This window comes from Triticum dicoccoides, chromosome 2A (genome assembly GCF_002162155.2).
Source record: "Triticum dicoccoides isolate Atlit2015 ecotype Zavitan chromosome 2A, WEW_v2.0, whole genome shotgun sequence".
NCBI lineage: Eukaryota > Viridiplantae > Streptophyta > Magnoliopsida > Poales > Poaceae > Triticum > Triticum dicoccoides.
In genome coordinates, this window is record NC_041382.1 from 466,161,926 (window position 1) to 466,174,116 (window position 12,191).

Here is a 12,191-nt window from a genome sequence, read left to right on the forward strand (position 1 = left end):
GTCGCGGACAGCCCTTCGGGAGGACCTTCGAAACTCGAACGGTCACTCAGACAGCCCTTCGGGAAGACCTTCGAAACTCGGACGGTCACATGGACAGCCCTCTAGGAGGCACTCACGAACTAAGACCGAAACTATGATCTCTCTACAGAGTTGCACACATACGGTGTCATCTATCCGGCAGGGCTTCGCCGTCCAGAGCTAGTTCCTGTCGGAACCCAGACAACCTTTCGGCTCTACGAAACTATTTCGTGGGGAGGGAGAGAGAAGCCAGATCATTGCATGGCACTTGTATGTGAGAAGGGATGAGGAGAATGGCAGCCCCTTCTCCTCCTTTTATAGGCCAAGGCAAGGGGTGGGGTGGTGGAGGAAATACCAAAACACCCATGCTACATGTCCCACATGAAGGGTGAAATGGTAACTCAAGTGGGGCACCAAGGGGACACCATGGAGGTACCCCCTTGGCCAGCCACAACCTTGCCCCCTCCCATGCGGGGGCCAACAAGCCCCCAACATGTCTCCTAGAAACATGGGTGCTCCCTAGACAAAAAGCCACCAAACATGTAACCCCCGATTCGTGGGATCTTGTCCCCTCGTGATGAGACAAGATGTTTTCCGTGAAACATTTCTTCTGAAAAATTCCGGAAGGTCCTAGAACATTTCCGGAACCCTCTAAAATTCTTCTGGGCATGATCCGAAACATTTCCGGTGTGGTGATTTTTATCAGCAAAAAGCAACAACGGCGGTTACGGCAGCTCCGGAACATTTTCGGTTTTTCTCTCCGAAAATTCCCAAAAGTTTCCAGCCCAATTCTGGGGCCCTCTAAGAATTTCCAGGCGAGTTCCGAAACCATTTTGACCTAATAATATATTCCGAAACAACTTTTCGGTTTTACTAAAACTCTTTTGGTGTTCTCTCTCCAGAACTCTTTCGTTGTCTCCGAAACTTTTCTGGTGACTTTCTCTCAAACTCCCTGTCTAGTATTCAGCAGATAGATGACCCTTAAGCATGTGACCCTATAGGTTCGGTGAAGTATAGACATGACCTGGAACCCCTTCCGATCAATGATCAACATCGGAGCTGTGGACACCCATATTGACCCCTATACCCACACGAATGAATATTCGAGTGAACCTCCAGTTGCTGTGTGCTATTCTTGTTGCTTCTTGATATGTTACAAATACCCGAGGTGAGATTAACTTGCATCCCCGTGGATCAATGACCTGTCCACTATGCTAGTTACCTCGTTACCGGTTTTGTTCTCTTTTCTCGTTTCTGTGTTGCGGCATCCCTGTGATCAAATCACACTGTGTCTGGCCAGACGATGATGGATACCATAACACCGAGAGGGCCCGAGAATATCTCTCCATCGTCGGAGGAGCAAATCCCAATCTTGAGCTATCAAGTTACTTGGCACACTTTTCCATGAACCCGTAAGTCGTCGTAATAGCCACCCATTTACGGATGACGTTTAACAAACCCCAAAGTTCATGAAGCAAGTATGAAGAAACTCGATACTCTCATGGTCTAAGGAATTATGCAAACGTTAACCATCTCTGTGTTATGTACCATTAACTTGTGACGAACGAATCTCATAGCATAACATCAATCCGGGTCGACTCAACACAAATGTTCTCTTAACATTGTGCCCTCAAAGTTGTTGGCATAGACATGCCCATGACCAGGAAAACAGAATCATCATGCAACACTTGAGCTAGTCTTAGAGGCTAGACTAGGAATACTTCTTACCGTTTATTATTCCACACATGCATATGAGTCTTCCTCCGAGCCTCGTGTTATTGCAGACTCGAGAACCATAGCAGTTATAGCATGGAACATAAACATAATTATGAACATGGAGATAAGTAATAGCATTTATTATTGCCTCTAGGGCATATCTCCTACAGACTCCCACTTGCACTAGAGTCAATAATCTAGTTAATGCTAATGCACTTTACACCTATGGCATACCGGTGTAAAAATTGCTTCGCATGTGGTATAGCCTGATTTCCATTGGATCTAACAACCTCAGTTCCATGTCTATCTCTGCATATCCTGGCGTTTTCACGCTTTCACAAAATTCATATTTTTTGCGGACTTGGCTTTTATGTATGTGAATCACAGGTCGAACCTGGATTCCTCAGACTGAGTTATGGAGAAACTACCTGCAGTAGTGTCCCATTAACAAAAGCCATCTTGGAACCATACTAAGTTCATGAATGAACTATATGATTCAACATCTTATTTGTCGCTTCTAAAGCGTCAACATACTTAGTCATTTGTTATAGAATTCGCCACAGTATCCTGTTGGGAACAATTTCCAACTACCGTGCCACCATATTGTGTATTACACAAAACCCTTAACTTAAATTGAAAATTGCATGGAGAAAAGATGAAGATTGTATCAATGTAACATTTTACAACGAACTCTTCATGATCTCCCCTTGCGAGAAAACATATCATCACTACTTACTCTAGTACTCAATGACATCTTTCATTGTTGTCCCACGATGAGTACTTTGATCACTTTAATATCCATAGTCGCAACACCTTGGGAGTATCGGACATATCTGGTTGTTTTACATACCATGGAGTACATGATTAATCCAAACACAAAAGTGTGTGGAATCTGCATCATGTATTTTGCTCATCGGTGTTTTGGGACACCGAATCTTGCAAAAAACTCTTCCATGTGACTCCGGCAAGAATCACTCCTTGGCGGTTTTAAATGCTAAAAGGTTTTAGCACCTTGTCAATATGTATTCATTGCTTAGCCCTATTAGGTAAATCTATCGCCATAGATCATTATGCCTAATAATGAGGCTATTTATACTAAGCACTTCATCAAAAAAACTATTTTCAAATGAAGTCCTAATTCGTGTTAAGAAATTTATTTCCAATTAACAATGTGTCAAGCACACAAGGTTTTTAGAAATATTATTATGCTCCCACTTACTTTCTTGAATTACAAGCATCTTCGTTACCCATTGATGAAGTCAGAACCCTTTGACCATTTCATAAAAGCATGAAGATTCAAACTCCATTTTGCTCTCTTCTGTCCATCGCTGGAACTCTGAAGTTTGCACCCTTACTAGCATCCTCTGGATAGACAAAATGCCTTGGACTATAACACATGCAAGTCCTTGGTTTCATTTCCATTAGATGGAAATCCTATTGTCATCCATGTTTCATATCTCATGATTGAAATATGTATTAATTGCTAGTTCAACCCGAACCGACTTTAAGCATCGCTACGATGAAAACAACCTCATTGTAGTCAACTCTTGAAGTTGTTATTTCAACAAGTCGAGCTTTATGGATAGAACATTTTTATCCGTATTAGTTTTAAGTTCCATAAATATTCGTTAGACTCTAAGTCTTCCGGAAGGTGTATCAAGGATTTAATCTTGAATCACTTATATGGAAACTAACTCGGGTTGTATTGGCATTTAGCCAATTCTGGAGTCAGGGCCCATCAACACTTCCTTGTGTATCATAGGTATAATGTTGTATAACAACAATATCTCGTTTGTGCACCTGAGAGGTTTGCACGAGCCTTGCCTACGTGGTTCAGCTGCAAGTTCGACTGAAGTTCATACATTTTATTGTAGAGACTTCCGTATCAGTCGCAGTAGGAAACTCTGGAATTACTTCCAAGGTCTCTTTCCTTTGATCTGATGACAAAGATACTGTTTATCTCGTCGAGTTGCACTATTCTCCCACTCACCGTTTTGAAAGAACCATTCTCTTTAAAAGCACACCGTTTCGCGGCAAAACTATTTGCCTCGGTATAGTGAGGGAGGAATACCCAACATTTTGGTATAACCTACAAAGTAGCACTTGTCTGATTTGGATTAGGTTTGTAACCTTTTACACAAGCCCCATATTCGAAATGTTAAGAAAAGATATAACATGGTCGGGCGTACCATACCATGGCTTCATTTCAATAGACCTGATGTAGCTCTTTTCAGTGTAAAAGCCGCAGTCTCTAAAGCATCACTTTAAAAGGGATAATGGCAAATTTATTTATGTCATCTTTGACCTTACCATGTCATAAATGGTTAGCTTACATCTCCATGGACTTTCCACTTGCAGTGGTGTTCCGGGAGGTGCAAGTTATGAAACCCCTTTCACAACTCATCAGACATTCGCTAAACATGTAACTCAAATATTCCTTTGTGCAATCAAATTGCAGAAACATAATTTTCTTCTTACAATAACTTCTACTTCATTTTTGAAAACCTTTAGAATGATTTCAAAAGATCCAGACTTATGTCTCATCAAGTAAATATACATATATCTACTTGAGTCATTTCTAAAGATAAATAAATCCACCACTTGCAACAACATTTATTGAACTACACACATCAAAATGTATGATCACCAATAATTTTGTTGCTCGTTCCTTATGGCCCGTGAACGGTATTTCAGTCACTTCACTTTTCGGAGGAAAGTTGCAAGTGTCAGATGATTCAAAATCAAATGACTTCAAAATCCATCATAATGGAATTTTTCCATGCGGGTTTCTCCAATGTGACCAAATGCAGTGCCACACATGTGTGGTATTCTCATAGTCTCGCGACATTTAGCGTCAGCGTTATGGATGTATCATATTACCATCAATATTCATAACATACATCCCATCTTGGATGGAAGCATGACCCTTCATGTTATTCATAATACTTAACAACAATTGTTGGTTTTATGAACAACTCTTTTGCAACAAACATTGTGCAATGGGCTAGAGTGTATGAAACTCTAAAATGAATTATGAAAGTAAACCCAGAGGTATTGTATTATTATCAATATTCATAACATACATCTCATTCATAATGAAAGTATGGCCCTTGTGTTATTCATAACATCAAACATAAAAAGTTCTCTTATGAACAACCTTCTTGCAAGATACCTTATGCAATGGGCTAGAGTTTGTAAAACTCTAAATGAATTATGAAAATAAATACAGACGGCAATACACCGATGGAAGGTATAGTAACATTTACTATGTTCCCTGTGTATACCTTAACCTCATTTCTGGCTAGTCTTTTTAGGCCATAGTAGCTCTTACATTGATTCGCAACAGAATGCAATCGAGCGGGTATCTTTATGATTAACTCACAATACCCAAGAATTAGTGATTAACAATGTTTAACCATAATTCCCAAGAACTATATCTTTGACCAGCCTACTATACATCAAAAACTTGTATGACATTCATACATGAGCTGGATATTCCAGTCATCTTTCTTTCTGCCTTTATACTTCTAACAGTTTAACTTTTAGTATTTCTCCTACTCGCAAAATAAGCACCCAACTTAAGAGTGGCGTTAGCCCCGGACTTCCTAGGCGTGTAAGTCATACTAACATCCTTTGGACACTTTTCTCTTTAAGTTGTCGTTTTATTCACCTTTCATTATATGACAGGCGTTCTTATGGATCCCTTTCCCAACAGTCAAATGCATAGTAAACACTTTTACTAATACTTGCAAACAAACATTGCTTTGTTTGTATCTGAAAATAATTTTCAGTTCCATGAATATCATATAACTATCCCAACTTTCGAAGTTTGGGTTTCATGGAAGCAAACATATTCCACTTGACTGTAACAGAATTCTAGCTTTTGGATCGAAGGACGAGAGTCACATGATCCATAGCATTAGCGGGAGGATACGGAAAGCATGCGATAGGACAAAGTCCTTGTCGGCACTTTTGAGGACAATCCTCACATTACATTACCAATCATAAAGTTTTAACCAGATATTTAACATCTATTCAATTTTAACAGGGAAGGTGGAAACGCGAGCCATTATTCTACAACTATTTTGCAAGAAACACTTAGACAGTGTTCATAATTAATTGCACTGAGAATTAAACATGTTAATTCAACAGTGCGCTCCCACTCAAATCAATATCTCTCATAATTAATATTGAGTGATACAAGATCCAGACTTCAATTCATCGCCATAGAATCATCATCTCATAACGGGAATTTTAATCGGTAGGCTAACTTGCCGATCACATCTCTATGTGACTCTTGCTCATCTTTCGATGTGTGTGTTCCAAGCTCAGGACGATCCTGCCATGAACGTCAAGACAACCAAGTGATCTTGCTGCGAGGTCTGACCTCACCCGCCTCACACTTCTCTAATCGTTCGTACCCATGCATCCATGGCGCACCCCGAAAAGATCGGTGTCGTGATAGTGCTACACTTGGGAGTACACTAACTACTTGATATTTTAGTGAGAGATCACCTAATAAAAAGCGACTACCGCGCAATCAAGAAGGGTGCATCATAAGGGATAAACATCTCAGGTAATTCATAATAGCATGATATGGTATAGCCCTTTCTGACGGAGAAGTCTTTCATTTCTTCGTCTTCGGCATTCGAGTCGGTGTTCACCTTCACGAAGATTGCCACCACCTTGTCGATGCACCAGATAATATTGCTATCTCTATAGCTAATAAAATAAGTGCATTACTTAAGGTTGACACGCAGGTCATTAAAGTGACAATCATATGGCTCCAACCATCATGCCGAATCATGACATGCGGGTCATGTTAATTACATCATATAGTCATCTCATACATAATCAAATTGAATATGAGCATTGCTATACCACATCACATGCACATCCTGCAAAACCAAGTTAGACGCCTCTAATCGGTTTATGCAAAAATTTATTTTACGTGGCTTCTAAGGTTTTGACTTAAACCGCGGCTACCAACGTTTTATCATCAAGTATGATTATTCAAGTTTCTATATTAACATCTCGGGGTGTATGAAACGCGAGATAATTAAATCTCGAGCCCCATACTAAACTTCGTCATACGCATGACCCCCGTGTAGATCATATCTGCAATGCCCTTTCATCTACGAATTTCATCTTTCTTTTGACTATGGCAGAACCCAAAGAACTGATAGCACTTCCATGATCAATCAGGATCACGGATTGCCAGAACTTTGTCAAATTCCACCATGTTGTCTCGAGATTGAGAAAACGCAAATTCTAGGGAAGCAACAAGAATGTCGGGTAACAGATTTCATCTATCACCCGCATAAATAATTTTCCACAATAGATCTCATCTACTACCCAATTATATTATGCAATACCCATACATCTCCATGTATTCTAGATCGAAACCTGCATCTACGCATAGCACGACTCTTGATGCCATTGTCAGGTAACGCAGCGGAAAACAAAAAAATTCTGACCTACGCACCAGCCCAGGACCACTATGGAGACTGCATACATGGTTTGATCTTTTTTGTTACCGACTCGTAGCACAGCGGGAAGTAGAGTCGATGACGATCGGCGGTGCAGATCCCCGCAACTAGGAATTACAACCTCCCAACCGCGAGGATGTATACCCTCATCTGCTCCTCAGATAGCCCTCCGGGAGGCGGTCGAATAGCCCCCCGGACGGTGTCGCGAACAGCCCTTCGGGAGGACCTTCGAAACTCGAATGGTCACTCGGACAGCTCTTCGGGAGGACCTTCGAAACTGGGACGGTCACACGGACAGCCCTCCGGAGGCACTCACGAACTAAGACCGAAACTACGATCTCTCTACAGAGTTGCACACATACGGTGTCATCTATCCAGTAGGGCTTCGCCGTCCAGAACTAGTTCCTGCCGGAACCCAGACAGCCTTTCGGCTCTACGAAACTATTTCGCGGGGAGGGAGAGAGAAGCCAGATCATTGCATGGCACTTGTATGTGAGAAGGGATGAGGATAATGGCAGCCCCTTCTCCTCCTTTTATAGGCCAAGGCAAGGGGTGGGGTGGTGGAGGAAATACCAAAACACCCATGCTACATGTCCCACATGAAGGGTGAAATGGTAACTCAAGTGGGGCACCAAGGGGACACCATGGAGGCACCCCCTTGGCCAGCCACAACCTTTCCCCCTCCCATGGGGGGGCCAACAAGCCACCAACATGTCTCCTAGAAACATGGGTGCTCCCTAGACAAAAAGCCACCAAACATGTAACCCCCGATTCGTGGGATCTTGTCCCCTCGTGATGAGACAAGATGTTTTCCACGAAACATTTTTTCTGAAAAATTCTAGAAGGTCCTAGAACATTTTCGGCACCCTCTAAAATTATTCTAGGCATGATCCAAAACATTTTCGGTGTGGTGATTTTTATCAGCTAAAAGCAACAACTGCAATTACGGCAGCTCCGGAACATTTTTGGTTTTTCTCTCCGAAAATTCCCAAAAGTTCCCAGACCAATTCTGGGGCCCTCTATGAATTTCCAGGCGAGTGCCGAAACCATTTTGACCTAATAATATATTCCGAAACAACTTTTCGGTTTTACCGAAACTCTTTCGGTGTTCTCTCTCCGGAAGTCTTCCGTTGTCTCCGAAACTTTTCCGGTGACTTTCTCTCAGACTCCCTGTCTAGTATTCAGCAGATAGATGACCCTTAAGCGTGTGACCCTATAGGTTCGGTGAAGTATAGACATGACCTGGAACCCCTTCCGATCAATGATCAACATCGGAGCTGTGGACACCCATATTGACCCCTATACCCACACGAATGAATATTCGAGTGAACCTCCAGTTGTCGTGTGCTATTCCTGTTGCTTCGTGATATGTTACAAATACCCGAGGTGAGATTTACTTGCATCCATGTGGATCAACGACTTGTCCACTATGCTAGTTACCTCGTTACTGGTTTTGTTCTCTTTTCTCGTTTCCGTGTTGCGGCATCCCTGTGATCAAATCACACTGTGTCTGGCCAGACGATGATGGATACCGTAACACCGAGAGGGCCCGAGAATATCTCTCCATTATCGGAGGAGCAAATCCCAATCTTGAGCTATCAAGTTACTTGACACACTTTTCCATGAACCCGTAAGCCGCCGTAATAGCCACCCATTTACGGATGACATTTAACAAACCCCAGAGTTCATGAAGCAAGTATGAAGAAACTCGATACTCTCATGGTCTAAGGAATTATGCAAACGTTAACCATCTTTGTGGTATGTACCATTAACTTGTGACGAACGAATCTCATAGCATAACATCAATCTAGGTCGATTCAACACAAATGTTCTCTTAACATTGTGCCCTCAAAGTTGCTGGCATAGACATGCCCATGACCAGGAAAACAGAATCATCATGCAACACTTGAGCTAGTCTTAGAGGCCATACTAGGAATACTTCTTACCGTTTATTATTTCACATGTGCATATGAGTCTTCCTCTGAGCCTCGTGTTATTGTGGACTCGAGAACCATAGCAGTTATAGCATGGAACATAAACATAATTATGAACATGGATATAAGTAATAGCATTTATTATTGCCTCTAGGGCATATCTCCTACACACACCACATCCTTCTCATCGCAGGCGATCGAGATGATGCTGCAACTCCCTGGCATCTTGAGGACGTTGTAGCCATGGTGAGTCACCGCCATGAACTTGGCGAGGGCCGGGTACCCGAGGATGGCGTTGTATGGGAGATGAATGTGGGCGATGTCAAAGTCGATGAGCTCGATGCATTAGTTGTCGCGTTTGCTGAAGGTGATAGGGAGGCGAATCTGTCCTATGGGGACGATGGAGCTGTCGGTCACCCCTGAGAAGGGCTTGGTGGGGAGGAGCTGGTCGTAAGGCACCTGGGGCCTCTCAAACGTCTCGGCAGAGAGTACATTCAGTCCCGCGCCATCGTCGGTGACTGTCTTGGTGACGAGGACGTTGATGATGGTCAGCAAGCAGAGCATTGGGAGCGCGCCAGCAGTGGCCGCACACTTGAGCTGATCCGTAGAGTCAAAGGTGATGGCGTACTTGGACCACCTGAGGGGACACGACACCTCGAGCTTTGGGAGGGCCGCATTCACCTCACGAGCAAACTGTTTGGAGAAGCGATGGGAGGCGGGGGCCTGAGCACCACCCAGGATACATGCCATAGCGCGAGGCTCTTGGAAGCCCCCTGCCCCATCATCTTGGTGATGGTTGTTGTTCCTCCTTGGCGGCGGCGGAGGGAGGCCAGCATTGCCCTGAGGACGATCCTCACGAGGTTGGTCCCTCCAGGGGCCATCGTGAGGCTGACCCTGCCAGTGGTCCTCACGAGGATGATCACGCCAGTCCTGGCGGGGGTCACGGTTGTCCCAGCGGCCTCCACCATAGTCATTGCGCTCAGGGCAGCGGCCAAGGCGCCCGTCTCAGAGGGCCCTGAGCTCTTGGCCGTCATTGGTGTTGTGGCCGTAAACATTGTGGAAGACGCAGAACGGGCGACTGCCCTTGGAGGAATCGGGGTGGTCGCGGCCGCACTTCATCTCGGGCTCGGCCGCGAGCACAGTCAGGCCCTTGCGCTTCACGTCCTTGGCGTTGGCCTTCTTGTCTTCAAGGTCGGCCTCTGGGAGCTCAAGGAGGGAGAGGCTACCTTCCTCTTCCCTCGCGCACCTGGTTGCCATGTTGAACATCTCCATAGCCGAGCATAGGTCCTCATGCATGGCAAGTTCTTCCTTCATCTTGATATCCCGGAAGCCATCAGTGAATGCTGAGATAATGGCCTCGTCCAACACCTTAGGGATCTTGAGGTAAACGTTGGTGAAGCGCTGGATGTATTTGTGCAAGGTATCCCCTGGTTGTTGCTTGATGCGCTGCAAGTCGCCTGCGGCTCGGGCGCGGTCGTGAGTGCCCTGGAAGTTGGCGATGAAGCGCTCACGCAGCTCATCCCAGGTAGAGATCGATCCCACTAGGAGGTTCAGGAGCCGCAAGCGTGTGCCATCCTTGAGAGCCATGGGAAACCAGTTCGCCATGACCTTCTCGTCGCCGTTCGCCACCTCGATGCTCAGCTCGTAGAGCTGGAGGAACTTAGCAGGGTCAGGGGTGCCGTCATAGCACGGAGGCAGATCCGTCTTGAACTTGTCGGGCCAGACGACGCGGCACAGATCCGGAGTGAACACTCGACAATCTGTCATGCCCATGGGAGCCCGCCGTGGAGGGGGAGCCTAGTCTTGGCGCCCGTGTGCCGCCACCTCGGGCGGCACACGGTCTTGATGTGGCAGTGCTAGGAGCACACGCGCCTCTCCTTGAGGCTGCTGCACCACCTGGAAGCTTTCTTCATCATGCGTCGGCGCCCTCCGCGGTAGGTCGAGCTAGGGGGCCTCATGCCTTGGCTCAAGGACGACGTCGCGCCTGAGAGGAGGGGGGCACACCATGGGCCATGTCGCCCGCTTGAGGCGGCGGGGGAGGCAGCGAGCGAGACGGCGCAGGAGCCTCTCCAGCGGTGTTGACGAGCTCGACCATGCGGTCCAGCCAGTCTTCATAGAGGCCATTGGCCGTACAATAGCGTAGAAGCTCGCGTGCCATGAGCAATGCAGCCTTCACGTTCGCTGGACCATGACGAGCATGGGAAGACGAGGCAACGGCAGGAGTCAGCGACGGAGTGGCGGTGCGACCATCGGGGTGCACGGAAGGCGGCAGCGACGAGTCATGCTGCTCGTGGACCACAAGGCTGGTGACAGCGTTAGCCGCAGGTGACGGGTGAGGGAGTCCTGTACTAAGGGGTCCTCGGGCGTCCGTCCTGTTAGCCATGGGCCGGACTGATTTGTTGTGAAGAACACGAAGACCGAAGACTGCACCCATGTCCAGATGGGACTCTCCTTGGTGTGGAAGGCAAGCTTGGCGACCAAATATGTAGACTCCTTTCTTTGTAACCGACCTTGTGTAACCCTAGATCCTCCCGGTGTCTATATAAACTGGATGACTTAGTCCGGAGAGATAGATAGATTCATTACCATAGCCATACAAGCTAGACCTCTAGGGTTTAGCCATTATGATCTCGTGGTAGATCAACTCTTCTAATACTCATATCCATCAATATCAATCAAGCAGGACGTAGGGTATTACCTCCATAGAGAGGGCCCGAACCTGGGTAAACATCGTGTCCCTTGTCTCCTGTTACCATCGACCTTAGACGCACAGTTCGGGACCCCCTACCTGAGATCTGCCTGTTTTAACACCGACATTGGTGCTTTCATTGAGAGTTCCACTATGTCGTCCTCAAAAGGTTTGACGTCTCCTTCAATCATCTGCAACGATGATGTCCAAGGGGGAGTCTTCCCCCCAGACAGATCTTCGTGTTTGGTGGCTTTGCACTGTGGGCCAACTCGCTTGGCCATCTGGAGCAGATCGAAAGCTACGCCCCTGGCCATCAAGTCAGATTTGGGAGCTTAAACTACGTTG